The sequence below is a fragment of the Triticum aestivum genome, chromosome 7B (assembly GCF_018294505.1).
Source record: "Triticum aestivum cultivar Chinese Spring chromosome 7B, IWGSC CS RefSeq v2.1, whole genome shotgun sequence".
NCBI classification, from domain to species: domain Eukaryota; kingdom Viridiplantae; phylum Streptophyta; class Magnoliopsida; order Poales; family Poaceae; genus Triticum; species Triticum aestivum.
In genome coordinates this window covers 591447720-591457929 of record NC_057813.1, presented here as the reverse complement: position 1 = coordinate 591457929, position 10210 = coordinate 591447720, and the positions used below count along the sequence as shown (strand labels likewise).

General features: G+C 47.7%; 1 long non-coding RNA gene across 2 annotated transcripts; it reads right to left on the bottom strand.

The window, feature by feature from the left end:
- Positions 1-3095: 3095 nt before the first annotated feature.
- On the bottom strand, positions 3096-9040 carry LOC123160770 (uncharacterized). 2 transcript variants are annotated; one of them, XR_006480369.1, is made up of 3 exons: positions 8409-8985; positions 5074-5145; positions 3096-3853 (listed from the first exon to the last, which is right to left on the bottom strand). It is a non-coding gene; the product is annotated as an uncharacterized lncRNA (long non-coding RNA). The 2 variants fall into 2 exon arrangements; XR_006480368.1 differs by lacking the exon at positions 3096-3853 and having other exon boundaries at positions 4196-5145; positions 8409-9040.
- Between the last annotated feature and the right edge of the window lie 1170 nt (positions 9041-10210).

Below are 10210 nucleotides of genomic sequence, written 5' to 3'. Positions count from 1 at the left end.
ATAGCCGCAAGGAATGATCTGTGGTTGCCGCACCATGAACGTCCCTGAGATGCACGACATGGTGTACTGATTTACGTCAACAAAGGTTGATCGGGATGGTAAATACAGTTTTTTTTAACGATCACCAGGGGGAGAGGATCCTCACCTGAATATATTTCTCAAAAAGCTGCCACAGCCAAGAGTTACCCCTTAACTTTGGCTGATCCTGTTTATAAGGGAAACATGATCGAAACCCTAAACAAACTGACCCCGTTTATAAGAGAAACCGGGCCAAAAACCATACAAGCAACAAGGTTACAGAAGAAGAGAGAGAAAATGCCGCACATCAAAAACTGAGGAAGAGAAGAAAAAATAACGCCCCGGACAAGGGATGACCTAGCTAGAAGACCAATCGACCAACACCAGGAGGCACAAGTAGAAGAGGGGTGTCATCGAAGGATCACAATACCAAGACTAAGCAAGCAACTTAACGCACCGCACTGGCGTGCATACCGAACCTCACGACACTACTCAGGAGCATCCACAACCAACGAGTGACAACACGAACCTTGACTGGGAGCTCCGCCACGGGAATTTAGGACGATTAGCAAGTTGGGGAGGCATCTTGCATCGTCGAAGAGCAAAGATGAACCGGAACAACACCAAGAGCACTAAGCTCACACTACAAAAAAAGACACATCTGTGACATTTTGGGCCGAACAAAATTTTTTCCTGTCATACATATGACACTTCTATGACGATAATTGTGACAAAACCCGGTATCATCATAGATGTGGTGGGCTCCTACTTCTATGACAAAAAATCATGACAGAAAATGGGCTTTTCGTCCTGGGCGGGCCGGAGACGCAGCTGCATGACATTCTTTGGGTCGTCCATGACGGAAAAAACCGTGATAGAAGCGAGGGGGAGGAAAATTTCGGGGAGTTGCCGGTTACGGTGGGAGAGCGATGCACGTTTCTCTCGTACAGGTACGCGCGTGTGTGCGAGGCATTGGCTCTAACTGAACCCTAGCGAGGCGTTGGGCTCTAACTGAACCCGAGCGATTGCACTGCAGGCTACGCGTTACTGAACCCGAGCGATCGATCGATGGCTGTTAACTGAAACCGATGGAGCGATTCCTTCGCTACTGCTGCTAATTGAAGCCGATCGATGCTGCCTCTGGGATGAACAGTGAGCGTTGCGGCGGGGTTTGGATGAACAGTGAGCGGTGGTGTTGCCTCTGGATGAACAGGAACCCGTGGTGTGGAGGGCTGGATGAACAGTAAACGGTGGAGGGGTGGCCGTGGAGGGGTGGTTGAACAGGACCCCGTGGTGTGGAGGGCTGGATGAACAGTAGACGGTGGAGGGGTGCCCGTGGAGGGGTGGTTGAACAGTAGCCGGTGGAGTGGCGCGCGGTGGAGGCTGGATGAACAGGAGCCCGTGGAGGCTGGAGGAGGTCGACGGTAGCCCGTGGAGGCTGGAGGAGGTCAACGGTGGAGATGAACAGTATCTCGTGGAGTCCCGTTTTGTGGTACGCCACACCACTCCCCCCCCCCCCCCCCCCCCCCCCCCCGGTCCGTTTCGACCGTAGCGCTCCAACACAAGTCTGTTTCGTCCGTTTTGCGGTAAGCCACACCCCTCCCGATGAACAGGACCCTCGTTTCGACCGTAGCGCTCCAACATAAGTCCGTTTCGTCCGTTTTGCGGTACGCCACACCCCTCCCGATCAATAGGACCCCCGTTTCGACCGTAGGAGGTCCGTTTCCTCCGTTTTGTGGTACGCCACACCCCTCCCGATCAACAGGACCCCGTTCTGAACGTAGGAGATCCGTTTCCTCCATTGTGCGGTACGCCAGGCCTCGTTTCCATCGCCTGTTCCGTCCAAGCCCTCCCGATGAACACGGCCACGCATTCCGTTCCGACCCAGCCGGTTGGCTTCCACGCGTTCCGTTGCCTCCCGATGAACACGACGCATTCCGTTGCCTCCCCATGAACACGACGCATTCCGTTGCCTCCCCATGAACACGACGCATTTCGTTGCCTCCCCATGAACACGAGCCCTCGCCGTACATATGCGCGACTAGGCATTCGAGACCCCGCCCGTATGTACACATACGTGACCATATTTTCTTTCTTGCACCCTGGCCGTTGTACGTACATGTACATGCTACGTGCGCGCCTCTACTACGACACGTGCGCGCCTCTACTAGGACACGTGCGCGCCTCTACATCGACCAGTATGTACGTACACATTCCCGACCAGGATGACAACGCTACGTACACTTCGACCAGGTGGGTCCCGACTGTCAGGCACTTCCTTGCCTGCGAAGATGTAGCTGGTGGGTCCCAGCAGTCAGGGGGGTGAATCGTTTTTTTTTTGCCCGGACGCACTTCCTTGCGTGCGAAGGTGTAGCTGCTAGGTCCCAGCAGTCAGGGGGGTGAATCGCTTTTTTTGCCCGGACGCACTTCCTTGCGTGCGAAGGTGTAGCTGTTGGGTCCCAGCAGTCAGGGGGGCGAATCGTTTTTTTTTTTGCTCGGACGCACTTCCTTGCGTGCGAAGGTGTAGCTGGTGGGTCCCAGCAGTCGGGGGGCGAATCGTTTTTTTTCGGACGCACTTCCTTGCGTGCGAAGATGTAGCTGGTGGGTCCCAGCAGTCAGGGGGCGAATCATTTTTTTTCAGACGCACTTCCTTACGTGCGAAGATGTAGCTCGTGGGTCCCAGCAGTCAGGGGACGAATCATTTTTTTCGCGAAATACGGTGGCCCGTCCGGTGGGTCCCCACTGTCAGGTGGAAGAATAATTATTTTGCGTGTAATAAGGAGGCACTTCCTTGCGGCTGCCGTGGACCCAGCTGTCAGCCTCTCCACGTACAGTCCACGTCCGATGGAAGACGTTCCTTGACCACGTTGACCACGCCGCGCCGAGAGCACCACGGCGGTGGACGACGGCGAGGCCTAGGAAGGGGACGACGCGGAGCCGGGAAAGACGCGGCAGTGGATGCACACGCGGAGAGGAGTACGAGGGTTCACTGCTTCGGCTGCGCTGCCGTTGCCGCAGAATAACAGGGGGTTCCTAGAAATTCCCACGTTAATCAGTAATTAGGAGCCGTTAATCTGGTGGGACCGAGGTATAACCGTGTCGATTAATCCACGTATTCCTCGGCTGAAATGATTAGATCTCATTTTTTAGCTTAATTTTTACCTCATAGGAGTCCTTGCGATCTACTCCCTCTGTACCGATTTATTTGTCGTTGGGGCAATTCTCCGACTAGGTGAAAAGGAGAAAAAGGACCAAACTACCCCCAATTTCAGAAAACACTTTTGCTGTGATCGTCGTCTTCCTCCGTCGCTACTCCCCTCCTCTAGGCTCCGCCCCTCCACTGCAGCTCCGGCGTCCGCCCCGCCGGCCGCAGCTCCCTCGCCAGCCGCCTTCCCCCGCTCCAATCGAGAACCCAAGGTCCGTCCCTGCCATACACATCTCCCTCGCCGTCCGCCACAGCCTCTAGCCGCCCGCGACTCCTGCCTGTCGCGCCGCCCGCGACTCCCTGCACTGACCAGCAGCAGCAGCAGCGCAACCCGACGCCCTCCTTGATTCATGCACTGGAGCTCCTGATCCGGCCAATTGACCTCGTCGGCGAGCAGCCATCCGGATTCATGCACAGGAGCAGTAAGTTGATTCCCCCAGTCTGTGTTGGAGTACAGAAGCCAGCGCCATCAACAGTCTGTGTTGGAGACTTGGAGTACAAATATTGTTGTGTTGATCAAGCTCGCTCTGCTGTGTTGGAGTAGATACAAGAATAGGAGTATTGATCAAGCTCGCTCTGCTGCTCCTTCCATCTGTCCATCAACAGTTTGGAGTATTGGAGATGCCAAATCTGCAGTTAAGAAGACTTGGGTCAATTGTGTGAACATCAGCAACAACAAGATCATTAGTGTGAAATTGACAAATCAACAAGAGCAAGATCAAGTACACAGGATCAATTGACAAATCAACAGATCTAGGTGAGCTACTCCATTTCTATTCCTCGCGGCATCTTGTACTCCTAATTCAGTGTTGTTGTCACAATAAATTTGAATTAAACATGTCTTCTTCATTGTTGTTGTCACAGTGTACTCCATTTCATTTCTACTCATAACAAAAGCAACATGTCTTCTTCTTTCCCATCATATTTTTTGTGCATTTAAATTAAACCAAATGGGAGTACTCCAAACTGTTGTTGTCAGTGTCATTTTGACAGGTTGTTGTCGTAGTGTGAACACTACGAGTCAACAGTGTCAACACTAGGAGTAATTTGTCAGTAAATTGGGAGTAACTTTATGGACTAAGTTCTCATATGACAAAAAAAATTAAGTTACATTAGTTATTTAGTGGAGCTGCCAAATCTGCAGTTAAGAAGACTGGATATGGAGTTATATAAATTCAGTACACTTGTAATCCAAGAAAACTTAGTACTGTACTTGGTTATCTACTCCTGTTCACAGTACAAATTTAGGTGCATATAAATTAACTGAATTAACATATGAACATTTACATCTACCTCTTGCAAAGGAGTAGCAAATTAACTGAATTTCCAGAACATGCAAATGTAATAGGTTGACTACAGCAAATCCAATTTGCAAGCTTGACTACATAAAATTTGCAAATAATCCAAGGGGACAAATACAACACTAGCAAAGTCAATTCAGGTTTATTTGAATTGACAGCAGTGTAATCATCTCAACAGCACCTCAGTACTGTAATTTGTTGTAATTGGTCCAAAGAATCGACCACTCCAAATTCAATTATCCTACTGTAAATTCAGGTTTATTTGAATTGACAGCAGTGTAGTCATCTCAACAGCACCTTAGTACTGTAATTTGCTGTAATTGGTCCAAAGAATTGACTACTCCAAATTCAGTTATCCTACTGTAAATTCAGTTGTGTTTGAATTGTTGTACAACAAAGATTTGACTACTCCAAATTCAGGTTTATTTGAATTGTTGTACAGCAACAATTTGACTACTATAAATTCATGTTTATTTGAATTCTTGTACAACAAAGCTTTGACTACTGTAAATTCAGCTATCCTAAATGGATCTCCCAGACCTCCCAGACCTCAACTTCTTCTTCTTGCATATTCATATCTTCGGGACAAAATGGATCTCCCAGACCTCAACTTCACTCCACCTGCAGAAGATTTGGACAAAATGGATGAAGATGCAGAAAATGAAATGGAAGGAGATGCAAAAGATGGAATGGAAGGAGATGAAATTGTTCAAAATCCAGGTACGGTTACAGTTGATCATTTCATCACTTGATCATTTCATCATTTGATCATTTCATCATTTCATCACTTGATCACTTAATAATTTCTTTTTGTATGTCTTGGTGCAGGTGTTGGGCAAGTTGGTAGAAAAAATAAAACCCTCAATGACCAGCAAAAATTTGCTGCTTATGTAGCATTGCATACACTGTGTATGAGTAGAGGAGGCACTTTTAAGAGAACTGATACGCAAGACATTGCAAAAATTTTTGGAGTGGGTGTTTGGAATATACAAAGAATTTGGAGGAAAGCAATGTTGCAAATTCAACAAGGTTTAACATGACAAAGAAGAATAGAACATATTATCTGCTGGACGGGGAGGAAGAGCCTATGAGGCCTATACATGGCAACTGTATTGGCAAGGTGATGTTCTTAACGGCCGTTGCTAGGCCAAGGTGGGACACAGAAGGAAACGTTACCTTCTCTAGGAAAATCGGTATCTGGCCATTCGTGAAAGAAGTTCCTGCTCAGAGGAGAAGTGACAACAGGCCCAGAGGTACAATAGAGACAAAGTCAATAAAGGTCGACAGAAAAGTGATGAGGAAGTTCCTGATAGAGAAGGTCTTGCCAGCGATACAAGTTGTTTGGCCGGAAAGTGATGCTGGACAGACCATCTACATTCAGCAGGATAATGCTAAGCCCCATATCTTGCCAGATGACCCTGAATTTCTAGCGGCTGTCGCAAAAACTGGACTTGACATTAGAATAATACAACAACCTGCCAACAGTCCCGATTTAAATGTGCTTGACCTTGGGTTTTTCAACTCGCTGCAATCTTTGACAGATTGTCTGGGTCCTAAAACACTACAAGACCTTATTGCAGGTGTTTTGGAGGAATTCGAAGGCTATGAGGTTTACAAGCTCAACAGAATTTTCCTAACTCTACAGATGTGCATGACTGAGATCCTGAACCATGCAGGGGGAAATGGATATAAAATACCACATGTTAACAAGGAAAGGCTTGAGGGTCATGGGCAGCTACCTCCAAGACTAACAAGTCCTAAAGAGGTTTACGCAAATGCCCTATACAACTTAGAGCTAATGGAGAGGGTTCAGTGATGAGGTTCTGATGCTAGTGATGATGCTTGTGATGCTAGTGATAATGCTTGTGATGAGGCTGTGATGCTAGTGATGGTGCTTGTGATGCTAGTGATGATGCTCGTGATGAGGCTGTGATGCGCTAGTGATGATGTTTATGATGCTAGTGATTATGCTTGTGATGCTAGTGATGATGCTTGCGATGAGGCTGTGATGCTAGTGATGATGCTTGCGATGAGGTTGTGATGCCAGTGATGATGCTAGTGATGATGCTTGCGATGAGGTTGTGATGCTAGTGATGATGCTTGCGATAAGGCTGTGATGCCAGTGTTGATGCTAGCGATAAGGCTGTGATGCCAGTGATGATGCTTGCGATGAGGCTGTGATGCTAGTGATGATGCTTGCGATGAGGCTATGATGCTAGTGATGATGCCTGCGATGAGGCTGTGATGCCAGTGATGATGCTTGTGATGAGGCTGTGATGCTAGTGATGATGCTTGCGATGAGGCTGTGATGCTAGTGATGATGCTTGTGATGAGGTTGTGATGCTAGTGATGATGCTTGCGATGAGGCTGTGATGCCAGTGATGATGCTTGTGATGCTTGCGATGAGGCTGTGATGCTAGTGATGATGCTTGCGATGAGGCTGTGATGCCAGTGATGATGCTTGTGATGCTTGCGATGAGGCTGTGATGCTAGTGATGATGCTTGCGATGAGGCTGTGATGCCAGTGATGATGCTTGTGATGCTTGTGATGAGGTTGTGATGCTTGTCATGTTTGTAATAATCCATACTTGAGTATGTTGGAGTATGTTGTTTGTGTGGAGTATGTTGGAGTATGTCTAACTCCACTTGTATGTGTAACTCCATTTAAATTTTTACTCCATATATGTTTACCCCATGTATTTTTTACTCCATATATTTTTACTCCATACTCCATTTGTATGTGTGTATTTCTACTACTGCATTTGTATGATCACTCTCTGATACTCCATAATCCATAATAATCCATTTGTATGATCATTTGATTTTTGAGTAGGAGAGTAGTAGTAGAGGAGAGGAGTGAATTTAGAGAAGAGAAGAGAAGAGTATTTAGAGAAGAGAAGAGTAGTATTCCAATAAAGAAGAGAATTTAAAGAAGAGAAGAGGAGTATGTGTAATAATCCATAATTACACATAATTTAGAGAAGAGAAGAGATACTGAAGTAGTTCAAGATACTGAATCTTGGTTTTAACCAAACAGTATTTATACTCCCCTTTCATTTAAATACACAGCAAAAGATTCATTTAAATACACAGTACTGACAAAATTCATCTAATTCTACTTGAGTAAAAAGGTTTCATTTAACTTAAAAGATTCAGAGAAGAGCAAGCAGGAGTACACTACTGCACAACTTAACTGAATTTTTTTACTCCAATAATACTGGTACACTTGCTACTGTAATGGAATACCTGATCTTTGATTCAAGTAATAGTGTATGATGAATTTGATTATTCAGACTTAAGTTGCTTCAAGTGATGTCACTAGTTTCAGTTAACTGGAGTACTACAGCAAATGGAGTACCTAATCTGATCCAGTTAAAGTCTCCAAATGGAGTACCAAATGGAGTACTACAGCTCCTGCACTTGCTACACCAAAACAACTACTGATCAAGTCCAGAGTACTCCAGTTGATCAAGCAGCAGTAGAAAGACTGCAAGTGTTTAAATTCAGTCAAGTACAACTGCAAGTACTACTGCAAGTGTTTAAGCTCCAGTTGATCAAGCAGAGCCTCGTCAAAGTACTACTGCAAGTGTTTAAATTCAGTCAAGTATACTACTGCAAATGTTAAATTAAAAGAAAAATGCCTCATGATTCTCTTTGTGTCAGACTACAACGCCCAGTTGTGGAACAGGAAGAAATACTGCAGTTTGTGTATACAGATGCTTCTGTATTTGAATGTGTATACAGATTCTCTTTGTTTGTGTACTCGCCGGGTGTTGCTTCTGTATTTGAACAGGAATACATATTCGCTGCAAAAACTACTGCAAAAGCTACTGATAGAGGACCAGATTGCAGAGTACTCGGCGCCGAGTGAGTGAGGGGCTCACCGTAGAAGTTCTTGGCATACGTACAACTCGCCGCGGCGGGGACTCAGAGACTGAGTGCGCAGACCTCGCTGCAGCGGTCCCCGAGGAGGCCCCAACCGAGCTTGGCGTCGCCCTCCTGCTCCAGATGCTCGTCCCGCCACCGGTGGCACCTGCCCACCTCGGCCTCCCGTGCCGCTCCGCTTGGAGGCTCCGGCGCCGCCCGCCGCTCTGCTGCCCAGACTTGTCAGATCCGCCGCTCCGCCGCCGCTCTAGGTCCGGCGCCGCTCCACATCCACGCCCACGTAGCCCGTATCCAGCTCTGGCGCCGCTACACATCCACGCCTCCGCCACTAACGCAAAAAGAATCAATTTTTTCAACCTACGGGGTGTGAGTGAAGGCGGGGTGGTGGGGAGAAAGGGGCGGTGGAAGAGGCCGGCGACGAGGAGTGGGGGAAGGCGGCAACGAGGAGAGGGAGAAGGCGGCGACGGAGAGGAGAGGCCGGCCACCGAGAGGAGAGAGAGGCGACGAGGGAAGGGGATTCCAGCGAGCGAGTGAGTGGTGCAGCGACGGAAAGCGAGTGAGCGGTGCGAGCAAGTGGATCAGGTGGAGGGGTAAATTTGGAAACTGAGAAAATATTGTAGCGTTACAGAATTTGTACTGGGGTTGCCCAACGACAAATAAAACGGTACAGAGGGAGTATCCCACACGCATGATGCTTGCACCATCGGCTGCCAACAAAATATGTATTGGAGCCTCTCCAATCCCCAGCTCATCTATCGCGTCATGTCAAACAGAAAAGAAAAACACATCTTCTGCACTGGTGCAACATGAAGCGGCCTCTAGCGTTCCATCTGGTGCTCCAATCCACGTAAGGGCTCAGCCAAATCCCAATCCAATCTCTCTCCAATCCCTACTGTCCATGATCGCCATGTTTTTCTCATAGATTCATTGTTAGGTTTTCACCGTTAGAGAAAATCTTTGAGGAGCTGATGTACGTACGTGCAAAACTTGCACGAGCGCAAGCAGACAGGCTGCTTGATTGATGAGCAGTAGCACTAGCACACCATAAACGTGATAAGCTAACTTCAACGGAATCGTTTGATTTGTTTCTCGAGGGGATCAGAAAGACTCGGCTCTCTCGGCAGACGTACCCTACGTGAGTTTTTGTGGAGCTTGCTCTAATCGACCGGTCGACTTACTCTAACACGGTCGTCGGAACTTCTGGGTAACTTTGCGATGGAAGAAATAGATCGGGAGACTTTGGCAATGGAGCAGCAAGGTGGCAACACCACTAGCTCACGTAAAAGTGAGAATCTAGCTTCAACGGAATCACTTGATTCGTTTCTCGACAGGATCGGAATGACCCAGCTCTCTCGATAGACGTCCCGTAAGTGAGTTTGCGTGGAGCTAGCTCTAATCGACCGGATTGATTTACTCCAGCACCGTCTTTGAAACTTCTGGGTAACTTGGCGATGGGAGAAACAGATCGGGGGATTTCAGCGATGGAGCGGCAAGACGGCAACACCACTAGCTCACGTAAACGTGAGAAGCTAGCTTCAACGGAATTGCTTGATTCGTTTCTCGACTACATCGGAATGACTCGGCTCTCTTGATATACTTCATGTACGTGAGTTTGCATGGAGCTAGCTCTAATCGACCAAATTGCCTTACTCCGGCACCGTCGTCCCAACTTCTGGGTAACGTGGCGATGGAAGAAACAGATCGAAAGATTTTGGTGATGGAGCGGCAAGGCAGCAACACGGCAGATCACATCCCAAACCCTATTTGAGTTCATCCGTAAATTCATATGCCGTAGACACGT